Genomic DNA, 21794 nt, shown 5'->3' with positions numbered 1-21794 from the left:
TTTTAAGCCGTATTTTGGGCTTGCCGTTATTGTGCCCCTTCCCCTGTGCCCATGGTATTTCAAGAGCGTAGTTATGTACGCGAGGTACTGGTTTTGCTATGTCGCGAGAGCTGGGTTTGGGGCCGCATTGCTACGCTTGCTCAGAGTGTGCCAGGCGGTCCTGCTGTGGGTTACTCCGGGCGCGCTTGGCAGTGTCTGGCTTTTTAATGGCCAGATTGGAGAATTGCCTGAGAAGGCTACTTTGTACCTCCATTGCGAGAGCCGCCGTGTGCTCCTCCGTACGGAGGGAGCATTCGGTGTTTCCGTTGACCGTGATTACTCCTCGAGGGCCTGGCATCTTGATCTCGAGATATGCGTAGTGCGGCACCGCATTGAACTTTGCGAATGCGGTTCATCCGAGCAGGGCGTGATAGCCACTGCAAAATGCAACGGGTTGGACTATAGTCGTGCATGCCTTCTGCATGGAGGAGGGCACAATATGGGCATTCCGCTTCAGCAACCAGAATATATTTTGCATCTTTCTTTACCCTCTTTAATAGTACAAGTATACAACTGTGGTTCATCATTCTTTATTTGGTTCTTATGTAGTTCTTGAACATATGTACCTATGAATCGAATAATGCATTGGTTGTTAGAACCTGATGGATATGAATAAAGTTGTAGCATACATTCAAATTCAAATCCAAATCCGGTACAGTTTGGAAAAGCAGAAATTAAATTAGGGTGAAATTACGCTCTCCAGGTTGTTACGGCACACACGATTGGTAAAACACAAACGTTTTCGATATGCACCATAATCCGAGACGGTTCACAGAGAGGAAACGTGTGCAAGCATGCACATAGTTGCTGTTTGCAAACCGTGTGCGATGTCAGACAATATCACAAACGGTGCGGGCAAACTAAACGTTTGTGTTAGTTGCCTTACCTTACACGATTCGCAATCATGAACTGTTTTTGATGAAGTATGCATCGTAAACGTTGCACCACAGGATAACGTGTGCGATAGTTGTCGTGTACGGCAATGTTATGACGTTCCGACCTTTCGCAATCCTGTCCGACACTTGTACGACAGTTAGCTAATCTTCTTAATAGTGAACCATTTGTGATGGGCTGCGCATCATACACGTTCTCTAAGAGTGAACCGTTTGTGATGGGCCGGGCATCGTAAACGTAGCACCACAGAATACCGACTGTGATGGCAATGCGAGAAGAAATGAGTATGTAACACCCCGGATGTAATTTACCTTATCTGTATCCCAACTCTTGCCGTTTCTGGCCTAAGTTATTTTATTTTCCTCGGTGTCGGGTTTTTGTCTCCGTGTGTTTTGCTTTTTTCATGCATCTCATATCATGTCATCATGTGCATTGCATTTGCATACGTGTTCGTCTCATGCATCCGAGCATTTTCCCCGTTGTCCGTTTTACATTCCGGCGCTCCTATCTCCTCCGGTGCCCCTTTCTACCTCTTTTCGTGTGTGGGGGTTAAACATTTCCGGATTGGACAGAGACTTGCCACGCGGCCTTGGTTTACTACCGGTAGACCGCCTGTCAAGTTTCGTGCCATTTGGGCTTCATTTGATACTCCAACGGTTAACCGAGGGACCGAAAAGGCCTCGTGAGTGTTGCAGCCCAACACCCTTCCAATTTGGCCCAAAACCCTTCCATCATCCAAAGCGTTCGATCATGATCGCGTGGCCGAAAACTGCACCTCATTTGGAGTCTCCTAGCTCCTCCTACCTCTATTTATAGCCCCTCCTCCAAAAATCCCGGCTCTCTTTCTCCCCCTAAACCTAAATACTCCACCCGCCGCCGGCGGACAAAAATCCGGGCAGTGGACGTGTACGCCCGCTCCGCCAGACCTATCGATTGATGCCACGTGTCCCGGGCGGGAGCCCCACTTCGCCGTCGTCGCGCGGGCCCGCCAGGCCCAGCGCCGGCCCTCCCCGCCGCCATCCGGGCCAGAGGCGCCCGCCCGCGTGCCTTCGTCCTCCTCCTCCGCAGCGCCCGAGCCGCCGCCTTCCTCCGCCTCGACGCCGGCGAGCCATCGCGCCGCCTCGCCGACCGACCACCGCCGACGCTGCAGGACGCCGCCTCGCCGCCCCTCGACGTCCGCGTCAAGTACGGCTCCAGCGACCCCTCCCTTCTCCGGTGGACAGCGTCTCTGGCCACCGCAGCTCACTCTGGCGACCTCGATTTCACGAGCTCCTACAGTGCTCGCTGGTGACGAACCTCGGTTTCCGCGCCGGATCCAGATCTGGTCAAACCTCTCGGTTGACTTCTTCCCCTCTAGCCCTAATTATTTTGCAAACTTTGGCATGCTATAACTCTGCATCCGTAACTCCGATTTGTGTGTGTAGCATATCAAAATGTTCGCCTCGACGAGTACATCATCTTATCTCACTGCATCATTTTCATTTGAGCTCATCTTGATGCCCTAAATGCGGTTGGAAGAGGGCTATGTGGTGAATTTGTCAGATCTGTTTCTTAAAATAGCTATTTGTCATTTTTGCCATGTTTAATGTGTGCATGCTATGCTCCTGAGCTCTACATGAGTTTTGTTATATGCCATGCCATCTTTAGAGAGGTGCTTGCCATGTATTTTTGTGATACTTGTGGTGACTAGCACAAGCTTGCAAAGTAGTGTAATCGGTAATGTTGATTTCAGGGACTTAGAATTTCACGAAGTCCTTGTCCTGATTTTATTGTTATGCCATATGTTCATATTGTTTCCTAGTGATCCGTGCCTATTATGAGGATGATCAGTAAGGATGTTTTGTTAACATTGTGGTGCTCTATCCATCCATATCTTTGTTTGCATTTATGGAGCACCCTAGCTTGACTCAATCGAGCTCTACTTTTGCTATAAAGTGAATCCTGGCAGATTGTTGACATGTTTAGCGATTTTGCCGATGATGTTGCTATTGATCCGTGCATGCTATGTTGTTGTTCTTGCCATGTCTAGCTCCTATGCCATGTATTCTTGATGGGTGTATGCTTAGTGTGTCATGCCATGCTCTGTAGTGAGTGCATCGAGCTCGTAAACATGCCTACTCGTTAACTGATTTGCATGCTCTAGTTTTTCTCTAAGTCTGAATCTGTTTATGTTTTTGCTATGTTCACATGCTTGCAATTGTATTTTATGATCCCTTTTGGCTCAAGGTCACTAAGGGACTTTTGTTAAGTGCTTTGAGTAGCTTCATGACATGCCTTGCTTTTCCATGTTAAGTTCCTGTAGCATGTACTTTTCATGCTCTAAAGTGTGCTTCCTGATGATAAAATCCAGACTTGTGTTAATTTCACTAAGTCTGAAACCTGTTATCATTTGCACTTTTGCCATGCTTGTTTGGACCTGTTAATGGATGAATTAGCCGTAGCTCAGTGTTCATCTTTTGTCAAGAATCATGTGTGGATCCCTGTCATGTATTTTGTTGTCATGTTTGAGTGCTGTAGAATATATATCTTGATGCATTTAGTTGGTCACTTGCTGATTATTGCAGACCGGTGCCATATTTGTTTTGCTTGCCATTTCCAAACCGTGCATCCGATTCCGGTGATCTTTATATAGATTTCAACCGAAATCACCTCACCTTTCCAGTGGCACTCTTGGATTTTCAAGTTGAGGCCAGGTTCAATCATTCCTTGTCAAATCTCGCATATGCATCACATATCACATCCCGCATATCATACCATGTTTGCATCATGTTGTTTGAGCATTGCACGTGGCTGATTGTGTTCCGTTTGCTTGTTGTTCTTGTTTGGGTAGAGCCGGGAGAAGAGTTCGCGAACGAGGAGCCCGTTGAGTTCGCTTACGAGGATCAAGTCAACTCTGACAACTTTGCAGGCAAGATGACCATACCCTCGGAATCACTTCTATCTTTGCTTGCTAGATGCTCGCTCTTTTGCTATGCCTATGCTACGATGCCTACCACTTGCTTATCATGCCTCCCAAATTGCCATGTTAAACCTCTAACCCACCATGTCCTAGCAAAACGTTGATTGGCTATGTTACCGCTTTGCTCAGCCCCTCTTATAGCGTTGCTAGTTGTAGGTGAAGATTGGAGATCGTTCCTTGTTGGAACATTGTTTATTTTTGGGATATCACCTTATTATCTTGTTATCTTAATGCACCTATATACTTGGTAAATGGTGGAAGGCTCGGCCTTATTCCTAGTGTTTTGTTCCACTCTTGCCGCCTTAGTTTCCGTCATATCGGTGTTATGTTCCCGGATTTTGCGTTCCTTACGCGGTTGGGTTATAATGGGAACCCCTTGACAGTTCGCCTTGAATAAAACTCCTCCAGCAATGCCCAACCTTGGTTTTACTATTTTCCACCTAGCCTCTTTTTCCCTTGGGTTTCCGGAGCCCGAGGGTCATCTTTATTTAAACCCCCCCGGGCCAGTGCTCCTCTGAGTGTTGGTCCACCTCGTCAGCCGCCGGTGGCCACCAGGGGCAACTCTGGGCTGGCCTACCGGAAGTTTGGACAATCTGAGTGTGCCCTGAGAACGAGATATGTGCAGCTCCTATCGGGATTTATTGGCACATTCGGGCGGTGTTGCTGGACTTGTTTTACCATTGTCGAGGATGTCTTGTAATCGGGATGCCGAGTCTAATCGGAATGTCTCGAGAGAAGGAATGTCCTTCGTTGATCGTGAGAGCTTGTGATGGGCTAAGTTGGGACTCCCCTGCAGGGATTTGAACTTTCAAAAGCCGTGCCCGCGGTTATGGGAAAATGGGAATTTGTTAATGTCCGGTTGTAGATAACATGAAACTTAACTTAATTAAAATGAATCAACCGCGTGTGTAACCGTGATGGTCTCTTCTCGGCAGAGTCCGGGAAGTGAACACGGTGTTGGAGTAATGCTTGACATAGGTTGTTCTAGGATCACTTCTTGATCATAGTTGTTCGACCGTGCTTTTGCCTTCTCTTCTCGCTCTCTTTTGCGAATAGGTTAGCCACCATATATGCTAGTCGCTTGCTGCAGCTCCACATCATACCTTGCCTTACCTAAAAGCTTAAATAGTCTTGATCGCGAGGGTGTGAGATTGCTGAGTCCCCGTGACTCACAGTTTACTTCCAAAACCAGATGTAGGGACCGATGATACCATTCCAGATGATGCCCTTGAGCTCAAGTGGGAGTTCGATGAAGACTCTCGACGTTACTATGTGTCTTCCCCAGATGATCAGTAGTGGTTCCCAGTTGGGGCGATCGGGGGTCGTGTCGCATGTGGGGGTTGATTTTTAATTTGGTACTGTAGTCGGACCATGAGTGTATTGGATGATTGTAATGTTATTCATGTATTTGTGTGACGTGGCGAGTGTAAGCCAACTATGTACCTTTTTCCCTTTTATCTATTTACATGGGTTGTTGTGAAGATTACCTTACTTGCGACATTGCTTTCAATGCGGTTATGTCTCTAAGTCGTGCTTCGACACGTAGGAGATATTGCCGCATCGAGGGCGTTACAGAGTAGGAGTATGATACATCCATTTTGCATCATGCTTTTATATCGATACTTATTGCATTATGGGCTGTTATTACACATTATGTCACAATACTTATGCCTATTCTTTCTTATTTTACAAGGTTTACATAAAGACGGAGAATGCCGGCAGCTGGGATTCTGGGCCGGAAAAGGAGCAAATATTAGAGACCTATTCTGCACAGCTCCAAAAGTCCTGAAACTTCACGGAAGTCATTTTCAGAATATATAAAAAATACTGAGCGCAAGAAGTTCCAGAGGGGGGCCACACCCTTCCCACGAGGGTGGGGGCGCGCCCTACCCCCCTAGGCGGGCCCCCTGCCTCGTGGGCCCGCTGGTGGCCCTCCAATGCCCATCTTCTGCTATATGGAGTCTTTTTTTGAGGAAAAAATCATAAGCCAGCTTTCGGGACGAGATTCCGCCGCCACGAGGCGGAACCTTGGCGGAATCAATCTAGGGCTCCGGTGGAGCTGTTCTGCCAGGGAAACTTCCCTCCAGGAGGGGGAAATCATCGCCATCGTCATCACCAACGATCCTCTCATCGGGAGGGGGTCAATCTCCATCAACATCTTCACCAGCACCATCTCCTCTCAAACCCTAGTTCATCTCTTGTATCCAATTCTTGTCTCTAAGTCCGGGATTGGTACCTGTGGGTTGCTAGCAGTGTTAATTACTCCTTGTAGTTGATGCTAGTTGGTTTATTTGGTGGAAGATCATATGTTCAGATCCTATATGCATATTAATACCCCTCTGATTATGAACATGAATATGCTTTGTGAGTAGTTACGTTTGTTCCTGAGGACATGGGAGAAGTCTTGCTATTAGTAGTCATGTGAATTTGGTATTCGTTCGATATTTTGATGAGATGTATGTTGTCTCTCCTCTAGTGGTGTTATGTGAACGTCGACTACATGACACTTCACCATTATTTGGGCCTAGAGGAAGGCATTGGGAATTAATAAGTAGATGATGGGTTGCTAGAGTGACAGAAGCTTAAACCCTAGTTTATGCGTTGCTTCGTAAGGGACTGATTTGGATCCATATGTTTCATGCTATGGTTAGGTTTACCTTAATACCTTTGTTGTAGTTGTAGATGCTTGCAATAGAGGTTAATCATAAGTCTGATGCTTGTCCAAGTAAGGACATCACCCAAGCACCGGTCCACCCACATATCAGATTATCAAAGTACCGAACATGAATCATATAAACGTGATGAAATCTAGCTTGACGATAATTCCCATGTGTCCTCGAGAGCGCTTTTCTCTATATAAGAATTTGTCCAGGCTTGTCCTTTGCTACAAAATGTATTGGGCCACCTTGCTGCACTTTATTTACTTTTGTAACTTGTTGCTCGTTACAATTTATCTTATCATAAAACTATCTGTCACCTATAATTTCAGTGCTTGTAGAGAATACCTTGTTGAAAACCGCTTATCATTTCCTTCTGCTCCTCATTGGGTTCGACACTCTTACTTATCTAAAGGACTATGATAGATCCCCTATACTTGTGGGTCATCAAGACTCTTTTCTGGCGCTGTTGACGGGGAGTGAAGCGCCTTTAGTAGGTGGAATTTTGTAAGGAAAAATTTATATAGTGTGCTGAAATTTACTGTCACTTGTTGCTATCGAAAGTAATCCTCTGAGGGGCTTGTTCGGGGTATCTTCACCCCGACCAGTAGAGCAAAGAATTGCTCCTCAACCTATTGAACCTACTAAAAATGAAAATGTATACTTTGAGATTCCTTCCGGTATGATAGAAAAACTGCTAGCTAATCCTTTTGCAGGAGATGGAACAATGCATCCTGATGAGCACCTAATATATGTGGATGAAGTTTGTGGATTATTTAAGCTTGCAGGTGTGCCCGATGATGTTATTAAGAAGAAGGTCTTCCCTTTATCTTTGAAGGGAGATGCATTGACATGGTATAGTCTATGTGATGATATGGGATCATGGAACTACAAATGATTGAAATTGGAACTTCATCCGAAGTTTTATCCTATGCATCTTGTTCATCGTGATCGCAATTATATATATAATTTTTGGCCTCGCAAAGGAGAAAGCATCGCTCAAGCTTGGGGGAGGCTTAAATAAATGTTATATTCATGCCCCAATCATGAGCTTCCAAGAGAAATAATTATTCAAAATTTATATGCTCGGCTTTCTGATAACAATCGCACCATGCTCGATACTTCTTGTGCTGGCTCTTTTATGATGAAGACTATTGAATTCTGTAAGTGCATCTAGTGCCACCCCTAGTTGGTTTTGGCGTATTGATGAGAAACCTGGTTGAGGGACTAATGTGTTTGTGAGAATTGCAGGATAACACAGGTAGTAGTCCCTCATTTATTCGGTTTTCCTACCAGAGATGACCCCTAAAAATGTATGAAGACATTGAAGACAAAGGTGGTATTTGAAGATATTCACATTAAAGACTTGACAATAGAATACATTGAGTGAAGACTATGGAGCGCGAAGACTTAGCTGTTTCGTCGTTTCCTTTTCTTCTTTGTTGAGTCATAGGAACCACCATACTGTTAAGTGGGGTCCCAATGAACAAAGTCAGAGTGACTGAAGTGATGCTTAACCAAAATCCTATGTCTTCGAGCGAAGACAATGAGAGCAAATCTTATCCACAGTTGGATGAGTTAGCTTTACTTTTAGCCCAAGTAAAGTTGCCGTGTGTGTTTGAAATCTGACCCTTGGAACACGTGTCAGTTCCTTAGTGACCCAGGGTCATTTCGGACAAATCAGGTCGGGTTGCCTAGTGGCTATAAATAGCCCACCCCCTACACCATAAATTGGTTGGCTGCTCAGAGTTAGTGCACGGCTTTTGTCATTTTAGAGCAACCCACCTCGAAGCCTTTGAGAGAGAAATCCTTGCGAGGACAAAGCCCTAAACACCCAGAGCCAAAGAGTGTAAGGCATCACTGAAGTCTTCCTGTCTGTGTGATCTGAAGACTTGTTACACTTGAGGACTGTGAATCCTCCAGCCGGTTAGGCGTCGCGTTCTGAGCATCCAAGAGTCATTGTGGATCGCCAGTGAACGAAGTCTGTGAAGGTTTGGAAGTCTCCCTTGAAGACTTACCAAAGTGATTGGGTGAGGACTGGGTGTCCTTAGCTCAAGGGGAATAAGGTGAAGACACGGTCTTCTGAGTTAAATCTCAGCCTCCCTAACCAGACGTACAGTTGTCACAGCAACTGGAACTGGTCCAACAAATCCTTGTCTTCAATGAGCAACTAGTTCTATCCTTCCAATCTCTTTATTCACAGTTGGTCCTTGTGAAGTCATTGCCTGTTTGCATTATCTATTTGTCTTCATTGTGTGATTGCTTGTTCTGACACTACTAGAAAAAGGGCTATAGATGGGATTGACACTAATGGCGCACCAGACAAGCGGTGCGCCATTAGTATATACTAATGGCGCACCACCTTCTGATACGGCATTAGAGTTGAAACTACTAATGGCGCACCTGGCCCAGGGTGCACCATTAGTATCAAATTTTTTTTTAACTAGTGCGCCTGTCCAAACATACTAATGGCGCATCCAGACACAGTGCGCCATTACTAGTTGTAACTAGTAATGGCGCACCTGCCGGAAAGTGCACCACTAATGTTGTTTTTTTTATTATATTTTTTATTCCCTTTTTTGCAAAACTACTAATGGCGCACTGTACCACCGTGCGCCATTACTAGTTTAAACTAGTAATGGCGCACTGTGGGACAGTGCGCCATTAGTATGTTTTTTTTGCAAAACTACTAATGGCGCACCACCAGAAGGTGCGCCATTAGTAACCTGGATTACTAATGGCGCATTTAGAGTTGGTGCGCCATTAGTAAGTGGGAAGCAACAAGATATTTTGGACAGCCTCTCCTACCCACACTCACTTTCTCCCCACTTCATTCTCTCCACCTCCTCCTTGTCTCGGGTGCCTCCTCTTTTTCACCTCATTTCCACCATAGATTCATTCAATTTAAGTGGTTAAATTACCTTGTTTTGATAGGTAAGTAAGGGGGGAAGCTATATTTATGTTGTTCTCCCTACAACAATGTGCACATGCACTTTTTATGGCCTAGCTAGATCTATGTATGTTCGTGGTGTTGCATATGTTTGTGGTGTTGCATATGTGTTTGTGTTTGGAGGTGTACCGGTATTTGAAATGCGATAGTTGCCAATATTTTGCCAGAATGTTGATTCATTTCTGTTTCGGCGAGAATTTTGGCATTAAGCATTCTTTTTTGTCCTATTTTTAGGGAAAGTCATGCCAAATTTTTTCTTGGTTCTAAAATATCGTTTTGCTCTACCCAGTAGGAGACCATGGTCCGCATGATGACCGAAGGCATCGTGAATAGGTTTTTGAGGTCCGCGAAGGCCGAGATGCTTCAAAAGAACGAGACAGAGATAAGATGTCCATGTCGAAGATGCAAGCTGAAGAGCCTTATTGCGGACCCGGAATCTGGGCAGGTGCGGGACCACCTGCTCTTGCGTGGTTTCATGGATGGCTATCGGTGGCAAGGTGATGAAGATGACTACGAAGTCGTCCATGGGGGCTGGGCAAGAAATGAGGAAGGGCAGCAAGACAACCACCGCGGCTCGGGCGGGCGAGAAGACGAAGAATCGCCAGGAGATGATCACGACGGTGATGTTGTACACAGTCATCATGTAGAAGATGCAGGAGATGATGATGAGGAAGATGCCGGAGCAGACGACGGGCATGATCATGAAGATGATGATGCCGGCGGAGCAGACGACGCTGGACCATCGATGGGCTGGGTGCAGGACCCTCATATTCAAGAGCTGCTTCTCAAGCAGACGGATAACGCAAGAGCTGCCGCTCGAGAGAAAGCCAAGATGGATCAACTTGAGTTAGACGCGGTTACTCCATTGTATGAAGGATGCAGGCCCGAGGATACCCGCCTGAAAGTAACGCTCATGGCTCTGGAGATGAAGGTAAAACACAAAATGACCGACGCATGCTTCGACGAGAACATGTCATTCTGGCACGAACGTCTTCCCAAGGGGAACAAGTGCCCGACCAGTTTGGAGGAGGCGAAGAAAATCGTGTGTCCTATGGATTTACCGCACGTGAAATACCATGTGTGCATGAACAATTGCATCATTTATCGGGACGAGCACGCGGAGTCTACCATATGTCCGGTGTGCGGCGTCACTCGATACAAGAAGAGGAAGAAAGCTCCTCAAAAAGTGGTGTGGTACTTTCCGATCACTCCTCGTCTGCAGCGGTATTTCGTGGACCCTAATGTAGCAAAGCTCCTACGTTGGCACGCGGATAGGGAGGAGAAGAAGCGAGAAGATGACGCAAATGATCCAGAGATAGATAAAAAAGACAAGATGCTGAGTCACCCTAAGGATGCGAGCCAGTGGCAAGCGTTGAACTTCGAAGACCTAGAATTTGAGAACGATCCAAGGAACATCGTGCTGGGCGCGAGCAGCGATGGAGTCAATCCGTTTGGCAGCCAGAGAAGCACACATAGCACCTGGCCTGTGTTTGTGTGGATGTACAACCTTCCCCCCTGGTTGTGCATGAAGAGGAAGTACATTCACATGAGTATGCTAATTGAATGACCGAAACAACCAGGGAACGACATCAATCTGTATCTGGGGCTGCTGAAAGAGGAGCTTGACACGCTGTGGAAAACGCCAGCCAATACGTGGGACGCCGCAGAGAAAGAATATTTCCCTATGAGAGCCGCGCTGCTCACGACGGTGCACGACTATCTCGGTTACGGATATGTCGCGGGGCAGGTGGTCCACGGATTTTCTGGATGCGTCAGGTGCATGGATGACACAATGTATCGCCAGCTAGATAGAGATCCCGGGTCTTCGAAAACCGTGTTCTTGGGACATCGAAGGTGGCTTCGCGATGATGAACCGTGGAGAAAACGCAAGGATCTATTCGATGGTGAAACCGAACCCCGAGGACGCCCGCGTACGAGGAGCGGCGAGGAAATAGACGAGCTGTTGAAAAATTGGAAAGACTGCCCACTACCGGGAAAGAAGCAAAAGGCGCCAGAGCCGGGAAAGAAACGAAAGGCGCCAGAGCCGCTGCTGAAGGTATGGAAAACAAGGTCTGTTTTCTGGGACTTGCCGTACTGGAAGATCCACAGTGTGCCTCACAGCCTTGATGTCATGCATATCGCGAAGAACGTGTGCGAGAGTCTGCTTGGTACCCTGCTCAACATGCCAGAGAGGACCAAAGATGGGCCGAAAGCAAGGGCAAACTTGAAATCAATGGGCATCAGGCGGGAGCTTCACACTATATATGATGATGATGATGATGATGAGGCGAAGCAGGACACGGAAAGTCGTCGCAAAGGAAAAAAGGCCAAGAAGACCGGAAATGACTACCCTCCCGCGTGCTTCACTCTAAGTCAGGAGGAGATCGAGCAGTTTTTCACCTGCCTCGTAGGAGTAAAACTTCCTTACGGTTACGCAGGGAAGATAAGCAGATACCTAGACCCAGCGAAGTAGAAGTTCAGCGGGATGAAGTCTCACGACTGTCACGTGCTGATGACGCAGATACTTCTAGTTGCAATCCGTGGGATCATGGACGCGCACGTCTGTGAAACCCTATTTGGCCTATGCAACTTTTTCGACGTCATCTCTCGTAAGTCTGTTGGCGTGAGGCAACTCAGAAGGCTACAGGAAGAGATCGTGGTGATACTATGCGAGCTTGAGATGTACTTCCCGCCCGCATTCTTCGACGTTATGGTGCATCTGCTGGTCCATATCGTGGACGATATCATCCAACTCGGGCCGACGTTCCTGCACAGCATGATGCCGTTCAAAAGGATGAATGGTGTCATCAAAGGATACGTTCGCAACATGTCACGTCCAGAGGGAAGCATAGCCAGGGGCTTTCTGACTGAAGAGTGCATCTCCTACTGCACAAATTATCTAGGCATCGAGAACCCCGTTGGTCTGCCCGTCAACAGGCACCTCAGCAGGCTCGCTGGATGGGGTCACCCTGAGGGTCGCCGCGAAACGCATGTCGACTTCGAGGGTCGACTCGCCGACTTTGAAAGAGAAAACCTAGTCGCGCTACAACACATAGACGTGGTCGATCCTTGGGTGGTAGAGCACAAAACCTTTATTAAGAAGACGTACAATGACCGAGGCCAACAGAGGACGGACGGAGATATACTCAAAGAGCACAACTCATGTTTCACGTGTTGGTTCAAGCAGAAGCTTCTGTCGTACCCTTTACATGAGGATTCTTCCACGGAAGAACAACTCATATTCGCCTTGTCACAGGGCGCCGAGCACAACCTGATGACCTATGAGGCGTACGATATCAACGGCTACACATTCTACACCGAGGCCAAGGACATGAAGAGCGATGGTTATCAGAACTCCGGGGTAACGATGGAATCCTACACCGGTAACGACAAGGACAGATACTACGAAGGATCGAGGAGATCTGGGAGTTGAGCAACGCTGGAGAGAAGGTCCCGATGTTCCGTGTCAGATGGGCGAAGAGCGTCCTAAAAGAAGACCAGTATTTCACCACCATGGTTATACCCGAAGCCAAATCCAAGACCGCGGGCGCAAACGTCACCGCGGAAAATGAGCCATGGGTACTGGCTTCCCAAGTGGACCAATGCTTCTTCATTACCGACCCGTCAAAGCCTAGTCGTGTTGTCGTGAGGAGAGGCAAAAGGAAGATCATCGGAATGGATGGAGTAGCCAATGAGCAAGACTTCGACAAGTATGGCGACCCGAGGATCAAACATGACGACGATGATGAAGTAGCAGCATACACCACAAGAAGAAGCAGGACCACCCTACCTAAAGGACGTCTGTTCCACAGAAGAACTCCATTTGCGAAATAGAAGGGCAAGAAGATTGTGAACAGATAGCTAGCTAAGATCGATTGTATTTAAATCGTAGCCTTCATTTCTCGATTGTATTTCATGGGCACTTTTTGAACTATCATGAATATTTTTAAATTTCATGGACACTCGATCTCGATCCCCCTCCATCTCGATCGCTATCCCACCTCGCCAGATCCGGTCCCCCTCGCCGCCGAGCACCCCCCGGTCCACCGGTCGCCGCCGCCGACCCCCCGCACCCTCGATTCCCCTACTCAACTGCCGCCGCCGACCCCCCGCACCCCTCCCCTACTCAACCACCGCCGCCGCACCCCGCGCACCCTCCCCCGCTCCACCGGCATTACTGTTTGATGATATTTTAAAAAAAATATTACTGTCTTATAAAAAAATATTACTGTTACTATCTTATAAAAAAATTATTACTGTTATGATTTAAACAAGTTTAAAAAATTATTACTGTCTTATAAAAAAAATACTAATGGCGCACCACGGTGAGGTGCGCCATTAGTATGGATGTACTTATGGCGCACCGAGGGGTGGTGCGCCATTAGTATTGTGCCATTGCTATAAGAAAAAAAAGTACTAATGGCGCACCACGGTGAGGTGCGCCATTAGTATGGATGTACTTATGGCGCACCGAGGGGTGGTGCGCCATTAGTATTGTGCCCGATCCCCCCTTCCCTCTCCCCCTCGCCAGTGCCCTCTCCCTCCCTCCACCGCACCGCCGCCGCCGCTGCCCCGACCCACTGCGCCGTAGCGGCCCACGCGCCCCCGCCGCCTCCCTCTCCCCTTCCTCCCCCTCGTCGTCGGCGGCCCGGACGCCGCCCCGTCCACCTCGTCGGGCTCCTCCTCCCGCTCCGCGTCCTCGGGCTCCTCCCGCTCGCGCTCCCGCTCCCTCTCATCGTCCTCCTCATCGCCGCTCCCCTCCCGCCGCCAAGCGCAGGTGAGCAACCGGCACCTCGACGCCGCCTCGACGCCGCCTCTCCTCCACAACGGCCGCTGCATCAGCCCAAGTAAGTTCTCCTCCTTCTTCTTCTTTTAGATCCATTAGGCCTCCGGTCGATCTGTCCCGCGGGTGTGGATTAGGAACCCTTTGTTTCTTTCTTGGAATTGATTTTGCTCTGGTTCTTGGCTCTCTGCTCGGCATGCGATCCCTGATAGTTTCTATAATTGCAGAGCACTGATCGCGGCCTCGTTTCCATCTTGTTGGTACTTGGAACTTGGAAGGGGACAAGCAGGCGGAGCGGGTGAAGCCATACCGGAAGAAGTAGGCTGGAGGTGGAGTGAGAAGGGGAAGCAGAGAAAGAAAGGTTTGTTCCATGTCCTCGGATGAAGTTCCATGTTTCGATGGTCTCTGTGTAGTTTCTGATGTAGACCGTACATCCATCAAAAGCCACAATGCAAGCCAACTTTTATTTCTCTTGCCTGGTTCCACTAAGATGTGTTATTGCAAGCTATTAATTATTTTCCAGTTGTGAGCCTTGAGAAGATTAATTTTTTCCTATATTGTAGCTTTAACAGTTTTCAGTGTTCCATCTTTCTAGTCTCCTATGTTGAATAGAGACATACAATTTTCAGTGTTAAATCAATTGTGTGATCTCTTTTTCTGTGTTTCAAGGACTGCCCAATACAAGTAAAGCAATTTGTTCTGATCAGTCAACTGTGAGTGAATCAGGATGTTGATTAATGTGAGGGATTCACTTGCTGCTCCACTATTATAATTTGGCAGCTCAAAACTATACGTAGTATGCTTTGTGTGGAGTTTTTTCTTCAGTTTTGGCCACTATTGATGTTTAATACTTCATACAAAACACATGATAAAAAATGACTCGATTTACTATAAAAACTACCTTTCCTGAATAATGCCATTTTTTATTTTTACTAGCATGTTACCATTAAAATAGTGGTGAAAGTATTGCTTGTTACTTAGAGTAGTATAAAAGACATTTTGGACCAAAACAAGTTTCTGGTATAGTTAGAAGACGCCTGACCCATTGCTTGAGCCTTGTATTGCAAGTTGATGAAATTCGATTTGTTAGTGACTAGCTAGCTCATTCATTTCTAAAAAGCATGCGATGAGCTAGAACCCAGACATCTATGCTATCTTACTCCATGAGCCTCTATGCAGACCAAATGTAGCCAAAAACAAGACATCTATGCTATCTCACATCTAAGGTGTGCTACTGCACTACAGATTACCTGTTCTCTGGTTCAATTGTTGGTTCTATAATAATGCTGAGGGTTATACTTTGGGGCTTTTTGATTCCAAGCAAACCTAGCTGATTTTTATCAAGAGGCCAAACATTCATCTAGTTTTGCTATGAACTACTGCTAATGTATGATGTTTTCCTATGAATTTGCTATGTGGTACTGCTAATATATGCTAGAACTAATTTTGATATGGATGTGCTGATTGTGTCAAGTAGTAGTACAAGGTTGTTGCCCTCTGGATGCTACCATTGTATTTGCATAGAGGAAATATTGATGGCCTATCTGTCCTGCATATTGTGCTTTGGATGTGCTTTGGCCTGATTGTTCACAGCAATATATATATACTGTGGTAATACTAGTGTAGGCTTGTATAGTTGTATAGTTTCAGATGTCTCCTGTTCTGGGTAATGGACTTTGTGCCATGGCCACATTGGTTTTCTGTTTGGCCTCAATTTGGCCTGACAAATGATGGTCTACTAGCTGGTCTTTTTTGCCATGTTGTGATGGAGGCCTTTTTTGCCTTGTCCACCCGAGAGGCCCTTGAGTTTGCTGGAATGTCGATTAACTTCCGTTCCGGCAAATTCGGGTACTCCATATGTCCTATTTTTAGCAAAGGTCATGCTGAAATTTTCCATGAATTTTAGCATGACTTTGCTAAAAATAGGATATATGGGGTACTTGTGACTAATGCATGGGCCGGGGTATCTTAGTAGTTAATTAAGTAGGATCAAGTGCCCCGGCGTACTTGTGACTAATGCATGGCTTTTAGGGTGCCTCGGTGTCGATAAAAACCGAAATGATGAAAGCTTAGGCTTTTAGGGTGCCTCAGCGTCGAAAAACCCTCAATGATAAAAGCTTAGCTTTTAGGATGCCTCGGTGTCGACAAACCCTAAATGATGAGACCATGATCTTGTTCCTTGACAATAACCAACTTTTTGACCAAACTTTGTTCTTATTTATAGAGAAACATGGCCAACAACAATGAGGCCGGGGGTTCGGGCGGCAAGAAATTCTGGGAGCTGTCCCAGGAGATGGAGGAACAACCTCACTTGTATGAGGACGCCGCCTTCCCCACCGATCCTGAGACCACTGATGGTACCGCCGAGGATGACCCCACTGATGCCACCACTGATGGTGCCACCGAGGATGCCACGACTGATGATGGCGGCGCACGCACAGATGGCAGCCAACCGAAGAGGCAATGGAAGGACCGGCGCCCGACCATGCTCCGCACCCTCAAGGAGGAAGTTACTGAAGTGGACTCCAATGGGAATCCAACGGCGCCCGAACGAATAGTCAAGGGGTACTCGCTTCAGCTCGGGTGCATTCTCTGGAGCACCGTCTCGATCAACACCGAGGACCTGAGGCATCCTGACCGAGGGAATTTGCGCAACCTCCTCTTCACGAAGCTGGACGAACGATACAAGTTCCCCGCTGAATTTGAAAACACAAGCCTCAAAGGGAATAAAGTGAACAATGCTGCGCTCACGAAGATGAGCAAGGCCCTGTCTACTTGGAAAAGCAATGTGAAGAGAATGATCGAGAAAGGTGAGAGTTATGAGAAGATCAAGGAGAAAAATCCTTCGATCACCGAAGATGACTACAACGACTTCAAGATCAATTGCTCGAGCACCGCAAACTCCGAATCAAGTAAGTGGGGGAAAGAAATGCGGGAGCTGAACTTAGGGGAACACACACTCGGTCCCGGCGGTTACAGAGTGGCGGAGCCTATATGGGACAAGGAGGAGGCGGACCGTGCCGACCAAGGCCTACCGCCCCTCTTTGATAAATACGGTGACAAGCAGACCAGGAACTTTGTCAGGGCCCGGTACAAGAAGGACCCGAAAACAAAGGAGCTTACCACGGATCCGAAGACCAGGGCGCTTGAGCTTGTTCTGGTAAGGAATACACCCCCGCGTAATTAGCTCCATATGGTTGCATTCTAATTAATGAAGCCAAATTTCTAAATGGTTCACATTCCTTCTGCAGGCGACTGAAAGCAGTAGCGCGGGGTCGACTAAGAGCAACCCTTGGGACACCACTCTAAATAGGGCGTTGAATGTAATGAAGAACAAGGTTAAGCTCAGTAAGCCGACGTCAGCTGGTCGTGTGGCCGGCAAAGGCTTGTCGACAAAATGGTCGTCATACTATAACACTGGTGGGCGAAAGGAGAAAAAGACCAGCTCGGAAAGCCAGGCGCGCGAGGTTCAAGAACTCAGGGCACAGGTGGCGCGGAGTCCGGAGATTTTGCAAGAGCAAGTGCAACAACAACTCGGAGCGACGATCACCGCCATTGTGCCTACCTTGATCCAGGGGATTAGTGCATGGATTGCGGGCGGCCAACTGGGGCCGCCCCCGATTCCTAGCTTCAAGGCCAGCAACTCGCAGAACGCGATGGCGGGGCCATTGGTGTCTCCGGCGGAGGAGGCATTGGTGTCTCCGACGCCGGCACGGGAGCTTAATGCACCCGGGTGTACATCGGCCGGCACCTCTGCAGCAAGCGGCCCCTCCGTCAACTGCACGCCCGCCGTTGGCGGTGCCTCGACATTAGCCGAGCTCGACGCCATCATCATGGTAACTAATTAAGCCTCTCTCGGCCGAGGACTTCATCTCCTTGCCTTTGACTGGGCATCCCTGACGCCCTACATGTTTTCGCAGGGCGCCGCCGACGTTCCGTGCACTCTCCTGCACTTCGTGAACAACGAGTTGGTCGATGTCGCCAAGGGCAAAATCGTTCAACCGGGCAACCCCTTGTTCCACAGTACTCAGATGCCACCCAACTTGTTTAGGGTTCAACTGGTTCGGGTGCTGCCAGGCTGTGACGAGTTGTTACCTCCGATTCGACCCGTCGGGGCCGACGATGATGATGTGATGACCCTCAGTGCCTGCCTAAGCTGGCCCCTGCTTTGGCCGAAGAGCCAGATTCGTTTGGGGGCGGGGGACACCACCCCAAAGACAACACCGCCAGTCGTGCCGGCGCCAAGTCGGCCCCATGGCAAGACCGCCGCAATGGTGCCGGACATCCCTATGCCACTGGATCCAAACATGCATATGGCACAGGATTAGAACGACGATACATTTGCCAACGTCGATCAGTACTTTGCCAATCATGGGTACGGTGGCGACTTCATGGGGCCTCCTTCTCAACAACCCAACCCAACAAAAGACGTGCGCAATCTAGCTGGTACCGCGGAGAAGCCAAGTTGCAACAGGTGTCGTCTACAATTCAGCTCTCAGGAGACGCCTCCAGCTGCCGACTTCACCGAGCCTCAGATAGGCGAGGTGTGAAATATGATCAGCCCCAACACACTCAAGAAGGCGGTCTGTGAGCAGAACTCGGTCCCATTACAGGAGAAGAAGAAGGCACGCAAAAGAAAGACTAACAAGGGTGCGGGCCAGCCGGCACCGAGTACGATCCGTGCTCAGGACGGGCCACCTTCACCTGAGGATATCTCGAGGAGGGCGCATGTGGCGGGTAGGCCGATGCTACCGAGAAATATGCTCGATGCTGCAACCGGTGCTATGCGGAGTCTGCATGACAGTGTTCTTTCTTTGGAGAAGCGGCGTCTCGGAGAGAAGGATGTGGCATACCCGGTTTTCGCGGCCAAGGTGCCAGAGGGCAAGGGCTTTGTGGATAACTCCATCGAGGGTACGATCGTCCTGTGGTTTGATGACATCCACGCTATGTTGAACCTTCATCCGCTGCACTACACCTTCGTTCGGCTACTTTTGCTGAGTATGGAGATGCGGATCATTCGCAACAAGACTCCGGACATCGTGATACTCGACCCCTTCTACATGCGTGCCAAGATCTTGGGCAGCGCTGGGGACCGGCAGGTCGCGAGTTCTTACCTCGAAGGCGTCATTCTGGCAAACCAAGATAAGGATAACTTCCTCATGCCTTACTTTCCCGAGTAAGTCCTCCCCTCAACCGCCCCGTAACATATGAATTCTTAGATTTCGATCGTTTTTCTTTTAACATTCCGTGTTTTCTGCAGTGACACACGTTGCACGCTCATCCTCCTAAGCCCCAAATATTCCATGGCCACGTATTTCGACCCGGACCTTCAGTCGAACGTAGACTACACAAATGTTAAGAAGGTTCCTGATGATGTTCTCCCCGGCTACGTCAAATCTGGAGGCACCTTCACCAGGCCTATTCGTAAGTATGGCAAGCACGTGTTCTCCCACAATACGACGTTCTGCTGCGTCAAGCAGCAGCCTGGCGGTCAGAAGGGTGCCTACTACGCCATCCATCACATGCGGGCGATCGTACGGGACCGTCATCAACTTCTGCTACCGAGTAGACTCAAAGACTGGGCCGCGAGCATGTCGGCAATCCAGGACGCGGACATCAGACAAGAATTCTTTCGCATCCAGTCGGAGTTTGGGGAAATCATCCATCAAGATGTCCTTCGTACCGCGGGGCAGTTCTACCTCAGAAATCAACCGTCCAACAGTTACATCGACACAATCCTACAAATGCAGGCTGACAACGCCCGTTGTTTCATGACTCCCACGATAGACGGCGGCTTCATCCACGCTCCAGTCCCTTGAGTCGAGTGGAAAGCAGTGATGCGGTGTCTAGTTCTGAAACATCGATTGGCTCATGTTGTAATTAAACTTTAATGAACTTGTAGTATGTCTCTTTGGTTTCGAGAGTCGTTCAACTTAGATGTAATCGATGCTATTAATGTCTTGCTTTTCTCTTCCGATCGTTCTGTTGCATACTTATATATTGCTTATGTATTGTATGTGAATTGGTACTAACGTTTCGTTTGGCTACTGCATAGCGATGCCGTGGTATGTCGTGTACAAGGGTAAGGTTCCCGGAGTCTACGACGACTGGGAGGAGTGTCGGAGACAGGTTCACCGATTCAGCGGTAACAGTTACAAAGGGTACGCCACTAGGGCCGAGGCCGAATCTAGATACGCCCGCTATCTAGCGGGAGAGGGGAGGGAGCGTTGGAGGAACCGGATGAAGACGAGTTTCATCGTGATGATGCTCATCGTGATGACCGCAACTCTCTTCTATGTGATGGTAGTTTAGATGATCGATATCGACTTGTAATGTGAAGACAAACTCGCGGTCTCGAGACTTGTAATATAATGTTCTATCTTTGTTCGGTCTTTTCAATTCGGAGACTAATATGATGAATTGTATTCGGAGACTAAAATAATGAATTGTATTCAGAGACTAATCTTCTATTGTATTCGATGAATCTGTTGTTGATGTGTGCTGTCTATATTATGTCCAATTATACATTTTGTAACCTGTGCAAAAAATAGAAAATTAAAAAATTAAAAAAACCTAATATTCATACTAATGGCGCATCACATCATAGTGTGCCATTAGTATGCCAAAGGATACTAATGGCGCATCATTAAACAGTGCGCTATTAGTATGCCGAAGTTACTAATGGCGCATCCTGTTGCCGTGCGCCATTAGTATGCCAAAGCACCTGGGTATACATGGCCCCCTGGGAGGCATACTAATGGCGCACTATTGTATATACTAATGGCGCATCTGAGGTGCGCCATTAGTATACCAGATACTAATGGCGCACCAGTGGTGCGCCATTAGTAAAATATACTAATGGCGTGCTACTAATGGCGCACCACTAATGCGCCATTAATGGCCAAATTAGGTGCGCCATTAGTAGGCCTTTTCCTAGTAGTGTGATTGGCATCATACTATCTTCCATCCTGATCTATACTGCCTAGCTGCTATTCGTCTTTGTACTTTCACTTCATTGAATACTTGACTATGGCTTGCCTAGTGTAGTCTACCTTCCGCTGCATGTTAATAGGTTCATTTCTATCGATTGTCTTCGAAACATTCATGTTTTGAAGACTTTCATAAAAATCGCCTATTCACCCCCCTCTAGTCGATCACTAGCACTTTCAATTGGTATCAGAGCAAGGTACTCCCTTGTTCTGTGTGATTCGGTTTAACCTCCTGGAGTTTTAGCTATGTCGACTACAGGGATAATCAAAGTCTCTGCTGCGTGCCCTGTCTTCGATGGAACTGAATAATCCTACTGGAAGAATAAGATGCGCATGCATCTTGAAGACATTGATGTCAACCTCTGGTATGTCATCAAGAATGGTGTCCCCAAGGCTGGTGAAGGTGTCACCGCTGCTGATGTCAAGAAGTTCGTTCAACTGGACTCCACTTCCAAGAACATCATCTGTGGTCATCTGACCAAAGGACAGTATGGTCGTCTGAGTGCTCTGGAAACATCTAAGC

At 47.8% G+C, this 21794-nt stretch overlaps 1 long non-coding RNA gene across 1 annotated transcript; it reads left to right on the top strand.

Annotated features, from left to right (window-relative positions):
- Positions 1–14006: 14006 nt before the first annotated feature.
- On the top strand, positions 14007–20734 carry LOC147976194 (uncharacterized). The gene is made up of 3 exons (XR_015602124.1): positions 14007–14346; positions 14510–14643; positions 20338–20734. It is a non-coding gene; the product is annotated as an uncharacterized LOC147976194 (long non-coding RNA).
- The last annotated feature ends 1060 nt before the right edge of the window (positions 20735–21794 follow it).

Source organism: Triticum urartu, chromosome 4A (genome assembly GCF_056163025.1).
Source record: "Triticum urartu cultivar PI428250 chromosome 4A, HENAU_Tu73, whole genome shotgun sequence".
In the NCBI taxonomy this organism is placed as follows: Eukaryota; Viridiplantae; Streptophyta; class Magnoliopsida; order Poales; family Poaceae; genus Triticum; species Triticum urartu.
The sequence above is the reverse complement of the archived record's forward strand: the minus strand, read 5'-3'. Positions and strand labels throughout refer to the sequence as shown.